Source organism: Lactuca serriola, chromosome 4, assembly GCF_051521515.1.
Source record: "Lactuca serriola cultivar US96UC23 chromosome 4, Lser_US96UC23_V15, whole genome shotgun sequence".
Lineage (NCBI taxonomy): Eukaryota > Viridiplantae > Streptophyta > Magnoliopsida > Asterales > Asteraceae > Lactuca > Lactuca serriola.
Window position 1 is genome coordinate 97,190,973 of NC_136411.1, and position 24,247 is coordinate 97,215,219.

The 24,247-nt window shown below is 32.9% G+C and overlaps 1 pseudogene; it reads left to right on the top strand.

The window, feature by feature from the left end:
* Nucleotides 1–24,247, top strand: part of LOC145098645 (serine/threonine-protein phosphatase PP2A-5 catalytic subunit-like) — a 45,499-nt pseudogene that overhangs the window by 18,088 nt on the left and 3,164 nt on the right.

Genomic DNA, 24,247 nt, shown 5'->3' on the forward strand with positions numbered 1-24,247 from the left:
TGGTACTCACATTTGCTTGGATTTGTAGGGACTAAAGGAAAGTAGAACAGTAAAGACTGGAGAGTTGAACCTGATTCATGGATAACCGAGGGACTACACCTAATGATGAATTGAGCTAGTCCTCCAATAATTTTACGGGGGTTACACTTTTGAGACAACCACTAATATCTTAAATCTCATGCTAAATAAGAAAGTCATTACAACACCTTCCAAAATGTGGAATAGGAAACCTACTAGTCTTTTCACATTTAAAAAATATGGGGTTACAAAGTTTGTGTTCTTCGCGAGGAGATTGATAAACTAGAACCAAGATCAGAAAAGTGTTACTTCGTTTGGTAACCATAAATGTCTTTTCAATATCTTTTCTATAATGCCTCTGAGAAAAAAGATTTCTCATGTCTAACTCTTGATGAAATTCAAGAGTTAAACAAAGAAGGACCAATAGTTGAAACTGGAACTCATCAAGAGGTTGAATCAATCTTTTGAGCAAAATCACATAATTCAAACTCCTCTAATTTGTAGAACTGATAGGGTTTTACTCCCTCTTGAGTTTTATGCTTTGCAAATAGAAAATGAAAGATAGGTTCTGATTATTGATCGTACACTAGTCAACCTAGATGAACTATCTTGCTATAAGGAAGCGATGACATGCATTGATGATGCTAAATAGAAAGAGAGTATAGAAATTGGAATTTAATCCATGTATGATAACCAAGTATGGAATTTTGTTGATCCTACACCTAGTATCAAAACTGTTGGATGCAAGTGAATCTTTAAGAAAAAGACTGACATGGATGAGAATGTGCATAGTTATAAAGCTAGATTAGTTGTAATGGGTTATACTAAAACTCATTGAATTTATTATGAGGAAACCTTCTCACAAGAGACCAAGATTAAATCTATTAGAATACTGCTTGCTATATCTGCTTTCTATGATTATGAAATATGACAAATGGATGTGAAGACTGATATCCTTATTAGGAAATTGGCAGAAGATGTTCACATGGAATAACCTGAGGGCTTCATTGATACGAAATATCATAATAGAGTGTGCTAGCTTGAAAGGTCTATTTATGGACTCAAAGAAGAATCTTATAGACGGAATACTTACTTTCATGAAAGGTCCAAGAATTTGGATTTTCTAGAAGTGAGGATGAGCTCTTTGTATAAGTCAAATTCAGTGGGAGTAAAGTGGTCTTCCTAGTGTTGTATTTTTATGACACACTCCTTATAGGAAACGATGTTCCAACCTTACAAAGTGTTAAAAGTTAGCTTGGAAAATCTATCACTATGAAGGATCTAAGAGAGACACATTATATATTAGGCATTAGAATCTATAGAGATAGAACTAAACGTTTAATTGGTTGAAGCTAAAGCATGTACTTAGATAAGGTTTTGAAAAGGTTCAAAATTCAAGATGCCAAGAAAGAGCATCTACCCATTCAACATGGAAGGAAGTTTTACGCTCCCGAGATTCCCGAGAATATTGAGAAATCAACTTTCACAAGTCGAAGTTCTGCTCGATTTTTGTCTCACGTTCTTCAAACTACCTAGTGAGTTCATACCCCCATTTATACGCTTTTAAATACTTTTTAAATGCTTTTAACACCTTACGGGGGAGAATACAAGTAAACACACGGTTAATCTTGTGTGAAAACATCTATTTTTCGTTATACATTTCAGATTGTTTTTAATAACTATCATATGGATCTGTTAACATGTATAACATCTTACCTTACTTTACCCTCTCGGAATAAAACATGATTATAAATACTATAAGCTTATTTATACATTTGCATCATATTAAGGGTAACTATTTTTCAGTATACCACTTTTATACATACAAGAACATCCACTTTTATTATGCCTTTGTTAACATTGTGAAAAAGGATAATCATTTCAGAAACAACATTATTCATTTTAATACGGGACTTAATTGAGAATCTATGAGACATTCATCTTCATTATACTTAGTAAGGTATTGCTAGATGTCCTGTTTATACGGGACTACTGATCCCGCACCCTGACTGCTAGCTACAGTCCCCGGGGTGACAAATGTCATCTCATTTCGATGCCTGAAGAACGTCGCTACAGGCAAACTATGATAGTACGGTTATAAAAACTCACTGGATAGACAATTATTATTGTATTATGTTTTCACGGGGAAAGTGACTATTACAGTCACTTTTCATTTACAAATACGATTTTCTTATAGTTTTGTTTTATAATAAGATTATACATCATTCTTTTAAGCATGGCATAGTTGCTTACAACTTACAGTCTTGGTCATTTGAGACTACATTTCACTTTTAGGAAAATAAGGGATTTTCCTGTTTCAAATACATACAGTTTATACAACGATCTTTCATACTCATCTCATACATTTAATAGAAAATAAGGGATTTTCTGGAAAACATACACAAACTTTCGAATGGCATTCATTTTTTCAAACCACTACTTATGAGCTCACCAACTTTATTGTTGACACCTTTTCTTTGAAATAACTTGTATTCTCAGGAAACCGCCAAACCAGGTAGCAACTACTTTTGAAGACTAACGCGCTGGCGTTAGTAACATATTTTGGATCACCATATTGTATTTCATATCTTTTGCAAACATGTAACGCATACAATCATGTAAACTTTCCAAATATATTTATTTTATCGTGGTGTGTACTTTCTTTACTATTCATTGTTATGGTACTTGACATGATGTCCTCCGCCCCCGAACATTTCCACCGTTCTGGTTTGGGGGTGTGACATATTCAAAGGAAGTTTAATTATATCCAACGTCGTGTAGAAGATGGTGAAATCATCATGAGGCAGTTATCATCTATGGAGAATCATGTTGATCCATTCACAAAACCATTATCAAGAGAAAAACATGATGGTCATGCTTGAACCATTGGCATGAGACTAGATAGTGCTTTGATGCAATAATTTAGTTGTTAGTTTGAGGTTTTATGAAGCATTTTACATTATGAATTGTAACAATTTTTGATTTATTTTTAAGAGTCTTAATAAAGAGTTTTTAATCAAAATCTTGTTAATTCAAAATATCGTGTTTCAATTTTGCATGTTTGGAATCAACTTCCAGAATACTTAATTATGTTCAAAGTTTCAAGATTTGTATTAGTTTATATGATTAGCTAATTTCTTGAAAATTATTGATGTGAATTATCTTTACTTATGAGTTTGATCTAGATCATATAAAAATTATTTGATTATTCTGTTAGTTGTAATAATTGATCTTAATGGTTTTTATGAGCTCCATAACTTGTCCTCAAGTTATGGAAAATGAAGAGTTTTTAAAAAAAAGATGCATTTAAAGTTCATAGGTTATGAAAAATGAAAGGTCTTGTTTTTAAATGTCATCATAAAATAGTTTTATGTCTTCCATAACTTGTCTTTAAGTTATGGAACTTGAAAAGTCTTCCATAAAACCATATTAAACTCATAAGTTATGGAAACCAAAAGTTTTTGAATTGTTCAAAACTTTCCCTCAAGTTTTGGAATTTGTAAATTTACCCCCATGTATACTTTAATTCCAACCCTTAGAATTTTAAAAGTTAAAATTCAACCCAAATAATGGATAATTGTCAAAGTTTCAAGATTTGTATTAGTTTATATGATTAGCTAATTTCTTGAAAATTGTTGATGTGAATTATCTTCACTTATGAGTTTGATCTAGATCATAGAAAAATTATTTGATTATTGTGTTAATTGGAATAATTGATTTTAATGGTTTTTATAAACTCCATAACTTGTCCTCAAGTTATGGAAAATGAAGAGTTTTTTTTTTAAAAAAGATTCATTTAAAGTTCATGGGGTATGAAAAATGAAAGGTCTTGTTTTTAAATGTCATCATAAAATAGTTTTATGTCTTCCATAACTTGTCCTCAAGTTATGGAACTTGGAAAGTGTTCCATAAAACCATATTAAACTCATAAGTTATGGAAACCAAAAGTTTTTTGAATTTTTCAAAACTTTCCCTCAAGTTTTGGAATTTGTAAAGTTACCCCCATATATACTTTAATTCCAACCCTTATAATTTTAAAAGTTAAAATTCAACCCTTATACTATTATAATATTAAAATTTATATATATATATATATATATATATATATATATATATATATATATATGTATAAGAACAAAGTCAGTCTTACCATTAGTAGGCCTCATTCACGAAGCCAGTCTGTAAGGGGAGGTATAAGGTTACTGCCTATAAAATGGCTGTTTAATGGGTGTCCACTCTCACCCACCGCTTCCTTGACTGGTGGAGGGTCGTTAGCCGAACGGGTAGGACATGACATTAATTCTCCCTTCAGTAAAAGTATAATGATAAATATAAAGTAACTAAACTTTATTAAAATCCCAATCTTAATTACTTTAGGAAAATGTGAATTTGGTGCTTACCCATGAAATTGAACTTTGCACCTTGTTAATTCGTTAGTGGAGCATGTGTTGTTAACCGACACACTAATCTGGGACTGACAATGTGTGGCAAAGGATAGCTTGATGTTAATCATAGATCAATGGAGCGTGTGTGGTTAACCGACACATTGATTACGTAGTTGTAACATTAAGTGTACCAAGCTAATTTGCATGGTTATTCACTCCTTATTTGTGATCCTTGACATCCCAGTCACAAACTTGAAGGGAATAATCGAGATTTAAACATGCCATTGAATAGTTCAATGAATCTCAAAGGATCTAGGAATTTCAATTCATTTAAAACCTAAAGTTTATTTTCGTTTTTCATGGTGGAAATTGATAACTCGTCATTTACCTACCTTCAAATATTTTGTAGCTTGGATTACGGCATCCCTCTTCCAAGTTATAAAATATTGTGTTGGGTCCTAGCCTTAATATTTTATATTGGGTGTTATATTAAGGACTTAAATCATCTTTCTTTAATTTCTCCCTCATAAATGTTTAGTTATGACAACTATGGTCTTCCTTATCCTTTTGGATAAATCTTTCCTAATGAAGATGATATCCCACATGGCGATCAAGGTGAATGATTAATCCCTTTACCGTGCATTAATGGGACCGGAAATCATACTTCACTTCCTCCACCTCCTCCAATTATTCTCCCTAACCCACAAGTTCTTGAAAAGTTCAAGGTCACTCAATCCCTATTGGTAAGCAATGTCTATATGTGCTCACATCTTGAAGATGAAGTCACATATTGACAAGATGAGAGAGTTGGGTGTCGAAGTCTCGAGGAAGTTGGTTGTTGACGGGGTTCTTTAGTCACTCCTTGATGGCAGATCATGACATGATCTTTATTGATCTTACTTATTTGCTTGTTGCTATCGAATCAACAATGATTTGAAGCACTGGTAAAGAAAATTTGATTGGAAGATCTACGTCCCAAACTTCCATGGACATTAACAATGGTAAAATTAGAAGTCCAGAAAAGCTTTATCTTCCTAATGGAAAGGAATCGGCCATGGTCAAGTCATTTGACCCAATGGTAAAGAGAAAGGCTAAGTCTGAGATACTCCCGTGTACCATTACCAAAGAGTCCATATGTTTCTATTGCCAAAAGAAGGAGCATTGGTTGCGGAAGCTGCCCTATTTATCTGAAAGTTCACTAGGAAGGTAAAAGTAAAAGAATTTGACTATGCTTCAGGTAAAGTCCACTATCTAACTCTATTAAGTTCCTATTTGGAGATTCTTATTACATGATGTGACTAGGTCGCATTTTGATGTTTTGTAGAATCGAAGAAAAGAAAGGAAGCTTAAAAGAAGAGTAAGTTGATTCTGATCGCGAAGAGATGGATTTCGATCGCATGGTTTGATGAGCAGTTGCTTAAGAGTCATGATAGATTGTTGAGGAATAGATAACAACATGTTTTTCATTTATAATTGCATTGTAAGGAAAAGTTTTCCACAAATTTTTAAACAAAAGAAAAGTTTTTTTTATTTTTAGTTTTCTTACAATGGCGTTTGTGAAAAATTGTTGTTTATATGATTCCATTGATAGCAATATTGGAAAATGGATTTGATTCTTTCGTTTGTGGTAGTGTCATGATTTACAAAATAAGGAAAGATTCTCATCACCCAAGTTTTAGTTTGATAGAAACTTGGAATCATGCAACTTGTATTGTGTGATGAATGATAAATTTCATCTTTGAGAATTAAGACTAATTCCTTGTTCACATGTATGTGTAAATCAAGTGAAGGACTAGGAGATCGGGTACACTTGGTTGTGCACTAATCAGGCCCACCAAAAAGAACGATAAGGCTAGTCGTCATGATTTACTAAAGTTTAGTAAATATGGTTGTGCTTACAACTTTAAGTATAATTCGGAAACATTGGAAAAGTTTCAATGTATGGCAGGACGAATGAGAAGGATCAAATTAGGCAGAAAGATAAAAGTTTCTCCAATCTGAAAAGATAGGAGAGTACTTCAGTATCATGTTTTATGATCATCTTAATGATTATGAAAAACCATATCACAATTGATCCTCTAAGGACATCTTAATCCTTAGTGCATTTGTTTGACTAAGAAAAGGAATCGTGAATTGTTGAAATGGTTAAATCAAAAGATGAATCATATTTCGTTCCAAAATTGAGTCTTAGAGTAACACTCCAAGATCCAGCCTTGAGTGACATAATGTTAAGAAGGTTTAAAACACTTATCAAATGTATAGTAAAATGTTTTCTACTCATGTACATTTGAAATTGGTGGGTTGTGATGTTTTGGATAAAACAAAGACCAACTAAGGCCAATTGTGTGAAGTGTTTGTCTTGATAAGAATCCACACTAACTCTTAAATATTTGCTTTGTCAAGGAATGGTTCTTGACAAGAGAATATTATATAAAGAAGTTAGTGGGAGTCTTAAAGATCTTGAAAAGTTTCAAGAACTAATCAAGGGTATTGTTTATCACTAGCATACGACTTGAGGTTCGTAACCTATTGTGTTGAAATATTCTTGTTTATGTGCCCATTCCAGTTAAAGTTGACTATACATGTGAGTTCTATGAGTTCTCAGTTGTTTGCGTAACTACTTGGAAGAAATGGTAGGCCCTTGTGCTGCTAGGTAGCAAGAAGTTAAGATTGAACAAGTTCAGCCCATATGAGTTTGGATTTGTCACTAGCCTCCTCTTGTGGTTATGTTTTTGACAAATTCACATGGATAGGAACACATACACCATAAAATCTAAGTGTCATGAGGTTTCTCTTCGATTCATGAAAATGATGGTGAGGAAACGCTTTCACTAATTAGATTTTAAGGAGATAGAAATTGTGATATTTTCATTCTCAAATTCAGTTATGATTACGACATCCCTTTTCATAATTCAAATTGTGAGCAAAGGAAAAGGTCTAAAATTTTGAGACTATGATTACGGTATCCCTTTTCATAGTTCTAAAATTGTATAGACACACATGTGAGCTATCTAAGGAAAGGTGTATAAAGTCTTATCGAAGCGTCTCGTATCAGTTTGGTAAGAAAGTCAATAAGTATTGATTTCTAGAAGTTCAACTGATTTCTGGATACATGTCAAAGCTAGTGGGAGCATAAGTCTTATGCTAGTAAAGTAATTATAGAAAACAAAGGTTTCAATTCACCAAGTTTCATGGTTTGAAAAGTTGTTTTTGCTATAATTAAGGGAGAGGAATTCATACTTCATTTCAATTCTAAAAGCTTAGATTGAGACTTTAGTCAAATTTAGTCAAGTATATATATGAATGTTATGTTAGAATGGTTCAACATAAGGAAATTCCATATATGGAAATATTATTTACGTTCTAAAATTCGATTATGATTACGGCATACCTTTTCATAGTTAGAATTATGAGAACATGGTAAATAGAAATAGAAATATTATAACTAAAGACTAGTCTAGTATCATATCTTTATGTAAGAGATTATGAATTTTGTCCCATATGCTTCGGATTTAGGATCGATTATATGTGCTATAATATTCATCCTTTCTAAATTTCCCAAATGCCTAGGTCATTAAGAGGGAAAAAGGAATAGAGCCAAATAAGACTAAAATGATTAAGCAATTGTCGAGGACAATCTGAGATTTACCAAAGATTGGTTGCTCATGGACAACTGGAAGTATGGTGTAAATTTTTGGTAGGACCATATTGACATATTTTGAAAATAGGCAACTCTTGTTCAGAAGTGATAGTCAAAATGAGAATATGGAAATGTTTCCATAGGTGGAATTTATTAAATCAGTGTAAGATTAGAAAACTTAATGCAAGAAGGATGTTCAAAGGAATGTACTTTGATTGTGAGACTTCATTTCCATGGAATTTCTCTCTATTAGAATACTTTGTAATGTCTGTTGCCAAGTCTTTGTGACTTTTGTGCATAGTCATTACAAGAGGATCACTGCATATAGGTTTAGAATCTAAAAGATTTCAGTAAATGACAAAGAATATTGTATTCTTACATATGTGGTAAAGATTTGGAATTGTGAAATGAGTTTCATTGAAATTGTGTTCAATTGATCTATTTCACAAAGAAAGGACCATACAAACATAGTGTGCATGCTTGTAGCATGGGATAACTATTGTTTTACTTCAAGTATTAAGTTGATTATTTGAAACATTATACAATGAATAATGAGTAATCAATATGACTCAAAAGTTTTGGGGCGATATAGGATTAGTATTATTCTTGTGTTTCACTTTGCATGTTTTGATTTCCCAAATAACTAGGTTATTCAAACCATCCATAGTCAATCATACTTTGGAAGTAGGTATTGAGGCAAGACTGTCATGAATGGGTCTGTAGTGTGTCTAGGTGTTTTAGACATAGCTGCAGTATTCATGAGTGCTCCTGGAATAAGATTTGAGTATTGGACTAAACCCAAGCTCATTTGAATCACTTCATGGATTTTATCACGAGTGATCATCAGACAATAATATCTTATATTCTTGAAACGAAGAGATATGAGTTGCATTCTACGAGTCGGTTGCACATTGATAATGTGAAAACGCACCAGTAACTTGGTGTTATAAAACATATTGTTGTGTGCGATATGATAAGTAAATAGAGCAAGCATATAAGTCAAAGTTTATCCATTACTTTTACCCTTGGAAGGATAAAAGCGATATCTATGGGCCCCTCGATGATTTAGTGATGATAACCCCAAGTGCTCGGACGAGCCTGATTGATTTGATTTGTTCAATTAGTCGGTCGTCATAAATCGGAAATCGGGAAACAACATATGGACAGAGAGAATGATTATAATCCATGTCTCATTCCATATGATATCTAGAATGGAGGAATATATGATACCTTATCTAATGGACATGTCATTGACTAGGTCAGAGTTCGACAATGACTTTAAGAGTTACGATTGCTAGTTGGGTTTTGGAGTCGTACTTGCAATAATAGTTTTAGACTTATCCAAGTGGGAGACTATTGGATTAGATGTCTAAACTCATAACTATTATTGGTTTGTACTCGAACCGAGAGTAGCATGGTCCATTTGGGTTGCATAACACCAGGACAATTTGTTAGGATGGACTCTTGAGAAAAGGTTATATATGATTTATTAATATATTATAAGTTCTAATATATTAATATGAAATCATATGTTTTAATTAGTATTGATCAAGAGTTAATTTGGAATTAATTTAGTGATCAAAAGAGACTAATTAAATCTATGGGGACTAATTATGGTAATTAGTTATATTTATATGTGTTGGGATTATGATCTATGTTGGACCAAGTTTATGTATGGACACATAAAGAGTTGGGCTACATGAACCATGGATCATAGAACCATGGGTATTGATTTGGGTTATATCCATGACCCTTGGAACCCTACATATAAATATGTTCTCCATAGCCTAAAAACGCCACTTGTAACACTTGTAGTTCTTGGAGTTCTTGGAGGTGTTTTTGGTGCATGGAGATTCTCTATCAAGAGCCACCTTTGTCCTAGGTGAGTTGTGAGTCATTTAAGGCATTCATACTTTTGGTGCTAAGCTCTTAAGGCCAAATACAACAAGGATTCAAGCTACATAAAATGTATGTCATCCTAACTAGTATTTCATATTGTTAATGTCATTTGAATGCTAGTTATAGGCTTATTGCTTTGGAAACACCATTACATGTATAATTAGAGAAAACATAGATCCAAGGCATTTAGGGTTGTATGTGCACTATAGGATGTTGTAGTATACAAAACCCAACATAAATATGAGGCTTCCACTCTTGAAGTTCTTGCCTCATTCTCTCTTGATATGGCCGAGAGTTTCTCCTTCCCTCTCCATATCTTCTCTTGTATTGCACTTTGAAGATTTGATGCTTGCATTTTGCTCTCTTTGAACCATACTTGGGTTTGGTTCAAAGCTTAAGAGTTTTGTACAAAGAACTAGCATTCTACATCAAGTTGATTCATTGTTGGTGTCTCAAAAGGTTCCACATTCTTCATCAACTTCCAAGCATCCCAAGAGGACCCAAAGAACTACAAAGGTTGTTATTTCTTCACCTCTTCTTTAGTTGGTGTTTTAATCTTTATAAAACTTGCAAGAAGATCCTTGGTGGGTATAAAAGGTTTATGTTATTTCAAAAATCAAAGTCTTCCGTTGCCATATTTTTCTTGTTTATGAAACTACTTTTTGAACTAAAACCCAACAATGACTTTTAGCCTATTAGTCTTATTGGTGTTTAGTTGTAAGTATTGAGAATTCAAGATTTGTTAAGGAGAGACAGATTCTTGATGGTCCAATGATGCTTAATGAAATTGTGGGATGGTATAAGAAACGAAAAAATAAGTTGATGCTCTTGAAGATTGATTTTATAAAAGGCATATGACGTATTATCTTGGGATTTGTTGGATCAAATGATGGAATTTATGAACGTTGGTGAAAATATTGGTCATGAATCCAAGCATATGTGATCCCAGCTTGGTCTTCTATTCTGGTTAATGGGTCTCCTACACCTAAATTTGAGTTACAAAGAGGTTTAAGGCAGGGATATCCTTTACCGCCTTTTCTCTTTATCATAGTAATGGAAGGGGTCCATGTGGATAAAGAAGATCCTATTGCTGTAAATCTGTAATAGGGGCGGATAACATTTCAGTCTCTTACATATTCTATATAGATGATGCTATAATTTTGTGCCAGTGGATGCAAAATATATTGTTAATATGGTGAGCATCCTACAATGTTGTTAATTGGTGTCAAACCTTAAAATAATCTTCACAAGTATAATGTTTATGGTGTGGGGGTGACGTTTGAGGAGATCAAGGATTATGCTTTTGTTATTGGGTATAAACTTGATAATTTGGCTTCTATTTATTTAGGTTTACCAGTGGGACAAAACATGACAAGGGTTGTAGAATGGAATAACATGATGGATAGAGTTAGATGAAAATTATCTTTTTGGAAGGTTATAACTTTATCTATAAGTGGTAGATCGATGTTACTTAAGTCGGTGCTAGCCTCGCTAGGAATTTATTATATGTCGATTTTTCTTATGCCTGTAGGAGTGGCTAAGAAGCTTGAAGCCACTTGTGCTAATTTTTTTGGGTAGTGATGATTTTAATAGAAAAACTCATTTAGATATAATGGGAGTTTGTTCTAAATTATAGACAAATAGGGGTATTGATATAGGAAGTATGATGGCATTTAAATTTGCTTTTTGCAGAAATGGTGCCGAAAATTTCTTAATGATGAAGGTTTGTTATGCGTGAAGGTCATAAAAGCTTTGTATGGTGAGTATGAAGGGGTTTTTGGAGGTGTTGTGGTAAATAGTGGATCAAGTCCTTGGCATCGGTTTTTGGCTTCGTACAAAAGATTAGAAGACCAATGTGTGATGTCGAAGATGGTTCCTAAAAAACATGTTGGAAATGGGGCTAGAATGAGATTCTAAAAGGATTGTTGGGTGGGTAATCAAGATTTTTTTTCTTAGTTTTACTACGCCTTTTGAGTTACAAATCGATATAGATTCTACTATTGCTAATAGACTGCTTGAAGGTATTTGGAATTGGCATTGTAAAGGCCTATATGAGGAGGTGTAGAGCTTACTCAATTAACAACTTTGATTTATGTACTTATAGATGTAAACCTATTAGTTTAGGAGGAGAAATGGTCGTGAGATATTGATAATTCATGTTCTTTTACAGTTAGCAAGACTAGAAGATGGATTAATGAGGATGTATTACCTATTTTAGATCATCATATTAGGTGGAATAAAATGGTCCCAAGGAAAGTAGATATCTTGATTTGGAGAATTTTACTTGAAAAAATCCCTACTAGGCTTAATTATGAATATCAGGGGATTAACAATCTGTATATTTTATGTCTGATTTGTACTGTGGCTATAGAACACTTGGATCATTTGTTTATAATGTGTGAGCTGGCAGAAAGAACTCGGAATTTGATCTTTAAATGATTGGAAATTCAACTCCCTTTGTTTGACATAGTTCATGAATTGTTCTATGCGATTAATAATATGATTTGTAGTGCTAGAAAAAGGAAGTGATAGATGTAATCGCTTGCACAACACTATTGTTTCTATTGAGGTTCCAAAAGGATATGTTATTCTCTACTACAAAGAGAAGAAGATATGAAATATTTGACTACATTAGAGAATTGTCGTTTTTGTGGTTTTGTAATCGTAATAGAAAACTCTTTTTTAATCGGGTTTGTTCAATGTAACAACCTCTAAACTTTTTGTAATTGGTTTTTGTTCCTAGATCTTTGCTAGTGTTCTTTTTAATATGTAGTTTTTTCAAAAAAAAAAATAAGACAAAACGACAAATATGTTCCACGTGGTATGCATTTTCTCCCGGATTTGTTCCTAATCATAATTTTTTTGTATTGGTGTTTATTTTGACCATGTTTGTATGTGGAAAAGGTCTCTTCCTTAATTGAAAAAAACTATTATACGCTTTTTTTTTAATATTTAATAAATATTAAAAATAAATGGGTCTCTTTCTCACACACATACTCTCTCTTTCTCTCTCTCTCTCTCTCTCTCTCACTCTCACTCACTCACACACACACACACACACACCAAAAAAACACGAGACCCATTTGGCCATTTCTCACATTCTCTTCCTCCCTCACCTATAGTCACACCATGAAATACTCCACTTCCCCCAAAATACCACCACCATCTCCGTCGGATACAAACATTAACACAATCACATGTATTTCAGTTAACCAAGCCTTCATGATCAAGACACGAAAAGTTGATTTGAATATTGATGATGAAACCCAAATGAAATCATTGACAAACTAGGTGAAATCAAACATAGTAATTGAAATATCAGAGCCATCTTGGCAAAAATCCATAGCTTCTACAATTTGCTAGAGGCGGTGGTGAGATTGATGCTGACTACAGGGGTCCATTTGCCCGTAAATTACCAGTAGAAAATAGGGAGAAAGCCCTTTGTTATGAACATTTTTGTTGCCTAGAAATAAAAACAAATTGATTTCTCTTTCTTCTTTCTCGAATCCGAATTTCATGTTCCCTTAAAAAATTGATACATATGGTCTGGTAAAGATGATGAATCCATGTTTCTTTCGTACGACATCTTGGGTGCTTATAGGAAGAAGATATATATGTTGGAACTGATTTACATGAGTGATATGCTAATCACAATATCGTCTTCTTTGATGCGCGTTTCTTACTTTTATAGAATTCAAACTTACAATTTTCAAAGTGGTCTTTGGATTTGTAGGAGGGAAGCATGCTTGTGTAGATCTTACTGGGGTCTCCCTCTCGCCAGTTTGAGGAGTGGGGGTTTCACAACAAATCATGTCGCTTTGAAAGTTGTTTTGTGCAAAGTAGCAGAGCATGCATAGAAAATCAACATGTGTTTATACCTTTTGCCTTTGATACCTTTAGTTTTCTCGCACCAGAGGTGGTGGACCTTCTCAACAGAGTCCAATGGGTCATGCATTCTAATTTTATATCTCCTAGAGCCACATATATTGTTTTCAAAAGAATTAGTTTTGCCATTTAGGAAGGGCTAGTGACACATCTTGTTGCCTATTTGCCTTCCGTCGATATGTATTAAATTTTTTTTATCATCTTATAAATTATATTTACTTTTCAAATTCAAATTCCGATATTGTTAAGATTTAAAAATAAAATTTTGACATTTATATTTTGTGTAGATTAACTTGAAAGGGCTAGATGGGATTCAGGGACCGGTTTATGTGGGGAATGGTTGTTATTTCAATCGACGAGCTCTATATGGATACCACCTCGTTTTAACAGAGCCTAATTTAGAAGCAAATATCATTGTGAAAAGATGTTGTGGCTCACAAAAGAAGTCAAGAGACGTTAACAAAATGTAGATGGATAAAAAAGTAGTGATGAAAAGACCGATATCTAACACTTCGATTTTAAACATGGATGATTTGACGAGGGTGTTGAAGGTTTGACTCTGAGTCTTTCACATTCAACTTTTTGACTGCAACTTGTTTGTCTTGTTCCATTGATGTTAACTAAATTCTTTGTTTTTGAAAGGTTATGCTGAAGATAGATCGTTACTAATGTAACAAAAGAACTTAGACAAGTGATTTGGTCAATCACCTGTATTTGTTGTGGCAACGTTCATGGAAATAGGGGAATTCCCTCCACTACCAATCCCACTACCCTTTTGAAGGTACATGTTGTTACCTGTGGATATAAAGATAAAACTGAGTGGGGGTAAAGAGGTAATTTCACCCTTCTAGCTTCTAAAATATTGTTGTACATTGTCACCGGAAAAGCACTAATTTTGTTGTTAGTTATTTGTCTATAAGCAGATTGGATGGATTTACGGGTCTATGACAAAATATATTTTATTTGTATTCAAGATGTCATAGCACGTTTCTTAAAACATCGATGCACATGGCTGGGTTGACTGAAATACATACGATTGTGTCAATGTTTGTCTTCGACCGAGATGGTGGCGATGATTTTGGGTGTGGTGGAGTATCTGATGGCATAATGGTGGGTAAGGGAGGAGGAGAATGTGAGAAATGGCCAAAAAGATCTTGCGTTTTTTAGCTCATATATATATATATATATATATATATATATATATATATATATATATATATATATATATATATATATATATATATATATATATGGGTCCATTTATTTTTAATATTTAGAGTAAATTACATGCATGGTCCATATAATTTGGAGTAATTTGCATGCTTGGTTCCCGAAACTTTTTTTTAAACTCGAACGGTCCCTAAGTTGTATTTTTGTTCCGCGTTGGGTCCCTGATAGACCTAAAATGATTACCCTTATTTATTTTCTTTTATTTTTCAGATTTATTATTATATAAAAAATCATAAACCTCCTCATCTCTGCCTCCTCCCTCTTTGATTAGAGTTCTCTATCCCATTCGATTATATCCCCTCCTCCCTATCTTCGTCATCATCATCTCCGGCAAGCATCATGGCCACCATTGTGTCCCGTAGCCATCATCGTCTCCGACATCTTCCAACAATGGTGTTTGCTTCTATAATTTTCATAGGATAAAGCTAATGAATATCAAACTAAATCAAAACCCAAACAAACTCAAATCAAAATTAAACTTGTTACCTTGTAATCAAAACTAAACAAAATCAAAATCAAAATCAAAATCAAAATCCTGAAAAGCGAAACTTGATGAAAATCCTAAATGCAAGAAACAAGCGAGGGTTCCAGATTCATCATCTTCTTCGCTTGAACCACCATCTGCAATCATTGATGAAATCCACCATGATTAAACCTATAACCTCTTTCTCTTATATGCTTCCCCTTTTGACCCTACCCGATTTGGTTATCTTCTCCGACCACACCATCATATGAATCATGTTTTGATAACTACTGAAACTCAGAAATGGAAAAGTGCCACCACCCTTTCGGAGAAATCAAATTTCTCTTTTGTGGTTCCTATGGAAAATTAAAATTTTGAAAACATCTACTCAGAGATGCAACAAATCAAACCAATATGAAGCAAGCCCATTATTCTGGTTCGACTTTTTCCCGATGAATTGCAACTTCGTGTTTTTCCGGTAAGTAAAGGATGAAGAACTCTAATCGGAGAGGGGGAGAGGCAAAGATGAGGAGGCTTAGTGGGTCGAGTTTTTATAGAATGAAAAGAAAGAATACAAAGAGGGGGCACCGAAAATGGAGTTTCGTTATCTCTAGCGATAGCCCTATGGATTCGATGGCAAGATCGGGGAAAGGGATGGGCATGAAGGAATGAATAAAGGGAAATCAACTTTTCTTTTACTAGGGTGTACGATTAGATTGAAGGTTTAAGATTTTTTAATTTTTGTTTTTATATTTATTTTATATAATAATAAATTAGACAAATAAAAGAAAATATATAAATAATTATAATATAGTCATTTTAAGCTAATTGGGGACCTAACATGCAACAAAATACATATTAGGGATCGTACAAGTTAAAATGTTTTAAGAACCAAGCATACAAATTACCAAACCACAGAGACTATTCGTATAATTTGCTCTAATATGTATTAAGTACAAAGAAAATTATTAAAAAGGGAAGAATGGTATAATAGTCTTTTCAAATTAGGAGGAGACCTTTCTCACATACAAACATGGTCAAAAGGACCAGCAATAAAAAACAATTATGGTTTGGACTAGATCCCGAAAAAAATGCATACCACATGAACCATTTTTACAGTTTTGTCAAAAAGTAATATAAATAAATAAATAAAAGAAAAGAAAAAATATTAAAAATGATAAAATATACTTTTTACATTGATTATATACCACTCGTACAAAAATTTCATGCGATTTAAACTATCGTTATATTTATGAAAAACATTTCGCTATTTTAAACAAACAACTATATTTTATATACCAATCATTCAAAAATTTCATACAATATAAACTATCGTTATATTTCTGCAAAAACATTTCTCTATTTTAAACAAACAATCAAAATATAGGAATATGTATGATATAATTTGGTTCGGCTATTAGTCAAAACCAAACTATAACTAGTATAAATGACTAATACATTTTTGTAGTTATTGAGTATTGATTAATATTGTTTTTCTTCCAACAATTTCATTCGATTAATGATTATTATCAATGGTTAATATCATTTAACCATAAGGGTCCAAAATAACATAAAAAGCAAAAAAAAATAAAATACTTTGCTATAAAAAGTGTAAAAACATAAAATACATTGCTATGAAAAAAATGAATGATTGAATGTACAACAATATTAATTTGATTCAAGATTAACTATCTCATATAATTCTAAATAAATTCTCTTTTAGATTTCAATTCATATTATAATTACACATTATATATATATATATATATATATATATATATATATATATATATATATATATATATATATATATATATACACACACACACAGAGGAGAAGGATCAGTTCATGAGAACCCGATAACTAAACAAGGGTTGTTAGATTAAAATAATAGAAGGTCATGATGTTTTGTGGCATTTTTGTAAATACTTTAAAAACATAATATACATGCGTATCTTCCTAAAATTAATCAAAGGGCATTTTAGGTATAATATCCCATATCAAATCTATTGTTCGCGTCAAACTCATTCTGTATTCTCTCTCTCTCTCTCTCTCTCTCTCTCTCTCTCTCTCTCTCCCCCCCGCTTCATATATCCTCCTTGACGACGGACGATTCACGATTTGTCTTCCTCCTCCAAACGACCTTCTTCTCTGATCCGAGATTTAATCATCATTCCATATCTCGTCTCGTTACAGCTTCTAAATCCAGATCCTAGTCGATCTAGCTATCATCATCGATGATCATAAATCTATATGAAAAACGAAATTGCCACAACAGCCCAAGTTTCATTGTTGCAGATCATGAACAAAATGAAGGTGCGATGTGGCATTCAAGGTGTCAAAGGCGATCAATTGAGATGGAATGACCCTAGATAGTCGTCACTGACGAAGTCAATTCCACTCTTCGGACCGAATTCTATCAGGTGTGAAATAGTTTATTGTATCTCGTTGTTTATGTGACTATGTGTATCAATTACAAGCAAGATCCGAATCGTAGTCTCTCGTAAGTAATTATAAGTTGAATAGTTTTTTTAGTAATGTTGTAATCAGATTGTTAATACTAAATACAGATCATGGATATTATTCTGTGGAGACTTTGTCACTCTTGGTGGCTTTAAAAGTTTGTTATAGAGACAAACTTACGATTCTTAGAGGAAATCATGAGAGTTGGCAGATCACTCAAGTGTAAGACTAAAAGAATCATTGCATAATCATATTGTTTACTTTATGACTGGTTGATTACTCATATAGTCATATACATCTTTGGTAAAGACTCATATATGGATTCTATAATGAATGTTTGAGAAAGCATGGAAATAGAAATGTATGGAACCATTTACCTTCCACTTATAAAACTAATCGAGAGCTAGGTTTGAATAATTACAAATGTTTTTCATCCTTATTCCTTCATCTTATCTCATATCTAACGTATATGTTTTGTTGCAACATATTTGTTTATAGGTGTTCTTCTTGCATGGAGGACTTTCACCATCTCTTGATACTCTAGACAATATCCAAACATTAGAACGGATACAAAAGGTACAATATAATTCACAAATAAACAAAAACGTGTATAATTGGTAATCTTGTTATTGATTTTGGTGAGTTTGGTTGTATCTATAGGTTCCACATGAAGTATCGATGTGTGATCTATTATGGTCCGATCCAGATGATAGATGTGGATGGGGTGTTGGCTTAGGTGTCTAAGCCCATAACTATAATTGATATATACTTAAATTGATAGTAGCACAATTCTTTTGGGTTGCCCTCAAAACTAGCGATTAGACAGATGATTTTGGAGAAAGAGGTTGATTTTTTATTTGATAATAAATTGAAATAAATAATTTGTTAATAGATTATGAGACTAATATATTAATTTGAAATAGTAATATTTAATTAATATTTAATTAGAAATTAATTGGAATTAATTCCAGGATTAAAAGAAATAATTAAAAGTGTGCGGACTGAATTGTAATTGTTCAATAGTTGGGAAAGACGCAATCTAGAACCATCCATAAAGTCGGTACAATTTTGTTGGAGCCTAAGCGTTTCTAGAATAATCCCTGGTGGATAAACAGGAGAGTGGATAATTACCCGGTGTAAGATAATCTTGGATTTGGGTTTATCTAGGGTTTCGTGACTTCACCATAAATAGGGTATAACCCTATGATTTTCAGACAACCCTATTTAGAAGAGATCCGGGTGAAAATTTGATCCTCTCTCCTCCTTCTCAATCATTCTTCATTGCTAGTGTTGGGTGTGAACCATTAGAGGCGTGCAATTTGTGACTCTTGCTCTCAAGGCTTCAACAACACAAGGATTTGGATTGTTATTACAATATAACAATCAAGGTATGAATCTTCTAACCATAATTGTGTATCTTGATTATATACTAGAGTTCTAGGGTTTTTCTATTTAGTTGTTCAAGTTGTATGTTCAATTACAAAAACATAGATCAATTTCTTTAGGGTTGCATGTACACATAGGATTTATAGGTTTTGTATAATATCCACCAGTGGTATCAGAGCGTAGGTTTAGTTTTCTATTGAATTGATACAATTGGAGAACTTAAACAAGGAGGAGAAAACAGAATCGTCATTATGATCATCAAACGGTATGTGATGTTCTTCTAACACGACATGTTGGCCTGCAAAATCGGCCCAACACGACATGGTGATCGTCTTCCATGGTGTGTGAGCTGTTAGATCCAAAATTTTGTGCCTTATCTGCCTAATTTGTTTTTATATGATAATTAGTTGCTATTCTTATTCTCCAAATCTGATTTTGATGTATCTATGATAATAAATTAAAAGCTTAGAAGTTAGGAGATAAGTATTTGACTTAATTAGAAGTTTTTTTTTTATTAATATGATTATTTTTTAAGTGTATAAATAAATCTAGATATTAATTGCGATAAATAATTAACGTTAAATAATATTTGGTATTTTGAAAAGTTTAAAAATACATCCTTATGGATCTTATTATTAATTTAATTAAGTGATTAATTAAAAGATAATCAATAAATCCATAAAATGGTTTAAATTTAATTAAATTAAAAGTTTAATTTATTAAAAGATTAAACCCTTGGAATTTTAAAATGTTTTAAAATACACCTTATACTATATGTAAAATTAAAAGTTTAATATTTACTATATGTATATGACTAAGTCAGTTGAACCGCTAGTATGCCTCATTCATGAAGCCGATCTATAAGGGGACTTTAAGGAAGCGACCTACAAAATGACTGCCATTAGGTATCCACTGTTACCCACCGCTCCCTTAATTGGCGGAGGGTCGTTAGCTGAACGGGTTTGATAGGACATAACCTCATTAAAAGTATAATGATGAAAACTAAATAAAACTAATTTTCTAAAATCTCACTCTTAGTTACTTTAGGAAAATGTGAATTTGATGCTAATCTATGAAATTGCACATTACAAATTATAAGTCATTAGTGGAGTGTGTGTGGCTAACTGGCACACTAATATCGGACTAATAAAGGGTGGTAATGGGTATCTCGATAATTATTGTTGATTAATGGAGCGCATGTGGTTAACCGACACATTAAAATGAGATGATAAATTACATCAAGAGTACCAAGCTAATTTGCATGGTTATTCACATCTCGTTTGTGATCCTCAGTATCCCAGTCATAAAAGTGAGAGCATAATCAAGATTAAACATGCCATTAATTAGATTAAGTGAATCTCAAAATATCTACGAGCTTCATAATATTGAAATTGGTAAATGCATTACCTTCCTAAAATCAACTTACTTGAATTCTTTTCTATTATAGATGTCAAGTCAAGACAACAATGGTCTTCCTCGTTCTTTGGGAAGTGGTTTTCCTCTTCCTTCTTAAGATGATATTCCACATGTTAATCAAGGTGAAAGAATGTCCCCTTCTTTAAGCAACGGTGGAATTGGAAGTCATGCTTCTTCAACTCTTCCTCCTCCACCTCCCGTGACTCTTCCTAAGTCATGTTGTCTTCAAGCTGAAAAATAAGAAGTTACTCAAGCCCTGTTGGCATGTAAACATCAAGATGGAAAGTCTGTGTGTGCGCATGTTCTGAAAATGAAATTGTACATTGACAGATTGGGTATGTTGGGTGTCGTTTTCCCAAGGGAGCTAGCCATTGACTTGGTTCTACTTTCGATTCTTGAATAATATAGTCAGTTCATTAAAGACTACTATATGAGTGACCACAATGTGACCATAATTGATCTGACACATATGTTGATTGTTGCTGAAGCAGAAATGCTTAAGAGCACAAGTCAAGCAAAAGTGTTTGAAGGACCTGTCTCCCAAATTTCCATGGACATTGATGATGGCAACAATGGTAGTCCAGAAAAGGTTTCTCTTGACAATGGAAAGGGATCGGCCAATGTCAAACCCTTTGAACATATGGTAAAGAGAAATCCTAGTTCTGAGATAGTTCCATGCTCTAATCCAAAAAGCTCCATATGTTTCTATTGCCAATTGGAGGGGAATTGGTTGTGAAGCTTCCCTGACTACCTGAAAGATCCTAGAGATGGTAATGTCAAATTATGTGAGTCCACTACAGGTACATCCATTATCTAACTCCATTATTTTAAATAACTTCCTATTCATTGATTCTTAATACAAGATGCGATGATCACATTTTGATGTTTTGAAGGATCTAAGAGAAAGAATGAATCTTGAGAAGAGTAAGTTTCATCTGATCGTGAAAGATAGATTTATGTCGCATGGTTCGATGATCATATTTGTGAGCTACTGCTTAGGAGTTATGATAGATTTCTCAGGAAATGTCTAGAAAGATTGTTTTTCATTTCTGCCTTGTAAGGACAAGTTCAAAAATTTTCGTTTATTATTAATAAAAGTGAAATTTTGGTTGGTTTACTTTATATTTCCTTGTAATGGCATTTATGAAAGTGTTGGTTACATTTCTATTGTTAGCAATATTAATTGTGGATTTGATTCTTTTAATATCACTTGTGGTATTACCATAATTAACCAAGTGAAAAGGAATTCTCATCGCCCAAGTTTCAATTGGATAGAAACTTGGAGTCATGCAATTTGAATTGTATGATGTATGAGAATCTTGATCTTTGGAAGATTATGAATAGTTCATTGATTGCATGTTTATGTAAGTCACAGTGAAGGATTGATGGATCTAGTACACATTAATGTGAACTATTTAGATCCACCACAAAGGATGATAAATTTATTCGTTATGATTTACCAATATCTTCAATAAATATGGTTATGTTTATAAGATTCAACACAATTCGGATACTTTGAAATATTCAAAGAGTAGCAAGACGAATATGATGAATCTGTTAGGCATAAAAGATAATAGTTTCTCCAATCTGAAAGGAAATGAGAGTACTTTGGTATCATGTTTTATGATCATCTTAATGATTGTGGAGCTATATAACAATTGATCCTCAAAAAACATTTTAGTGCAATTGTAAGAAGAGGAATCAGATATTGTTAAAATGGTTCAATCGAGAGATGAGTCATACGTCGTTTCCAATCATGTTTTAGAGCTATGCTCTAGTTACTACACATCGTATCATGAAACTTATATCTTACTAAGTAGGTTTATAACACCTCATGAAATGTGAAGTAATAATGTTTTCTTACTCTGGCACATTTGGAATTGGAAGTTATGATGTTTTGGTTAAAACAAAGGATAAACGAAGACCTTGTCGATATTCCACACTAACTTTTGAATATTTGCTTTTGCTCGTCAAAGAATGCTCCTTGAGAGAGAAACATATATGTCAAAAAGTCAGTGGGAGTCTTATTCATCTTGAAAAGTTTTAGGAGTCGATTGAGAATAAACCTTTTAGTTATCCCTAGCACACGACCTGAGGTTGATGACTTATCGTGTTAATTTGACACACTTTTGTTTCTGTGCACCTTCCAGTTGAGTTGGGCAATGCTTATGAGTTCTATGGTTCTCATTTGATTGCAAAAGATAGAGCACGTTGGTCAGTGATAGTACATTGGTCAATGGAGGTGAGTTTCTTAAACAACATGGAAGCGCTAGTAGGCCCTTATGCTACTAGAGGGAAAGAAATTAAGAAAATGTAAAGTTCAGTCCATGAAAGCTAAATTAAAATTTAAATTTTTCATAAATCTTGTAATATGATTGTAGGATGGAAATAATAGATTCACATGGATGGGAACACATACACCATAAAATCTAAGTGGCAAAAGGTTTTACTCTAATTCATGAAAATGATTATGAGGAAACACTTTCTCTAATAGATTTCAAAGATTTGATAAATATCGTTATAGTTAGTGGTTGTGATAATTGCATTCTCAAATTCACAATATGATTACCACATCCCTCTTCATAGTTCGAATTGTGAGAAATGGCAAGGAAGTGTTTGAACTTTAAGGACATATGCTCATAAGTTCTGAAAGGGTTTAAACTCACACATATGCTATCTAATGAAAAGTGTATAAGCTTGCAAAGTCTGACTAAAGACTTGTAGAAGCATCACATACTAGAAATATGCAATTTAGTAGGAAAGTCAAGAGTATTGATTTCTAGAAGTCCATTTGATTTATAGGTACATGTCAGAGCTAGTGGGAGCATAATTGTTAAGCTAGTGGGAGCATAATTGTTATGCTAAGTGTTGCAAGTTGGCAATACTATTTGTAGGAAACAAATTCTACAAATTTGCAAGTTGCAAAGTTTGGAAATTGTTTCGCTATAAAAGGATTGGAGAGGGCACTCATACTTCTTTTCGAATCTAAAAGCTTTAGATTGCATAGTTTAATAAAACTTAGTCATGGACATATATGAATATCGTTTTGAAGTAGTTCAACATAGGAAATTCGATATATGAGAATATTATAGCTAGAGACTGAACATATATCAAGTCTTTATGTAAGACATTATGAATAATGTATCATATGCTTCAGATGTAGGATTGATTATATATGCTATAATATTCACTTATTTTGATTTTTCCAAATGCCTACGACATTAAGAGGGAAAAGGACTAGAATTGGGTGAGACTAAAGTTGTTGAACATGTGTCAAGAACATGATGAGGATATACCAAAGGATTGGTTTATTGTGGACAATTGGAAGTATAAAATTGGTTGGAATGACCATAGTGACATGCCTTAGATTGGGATGATTCATGATCAAAAAATTAATGGTAATATGGGAATATGGAAATGTTTCCATAATGGGAGTTGATTATTAATATCTATATGAGTTAG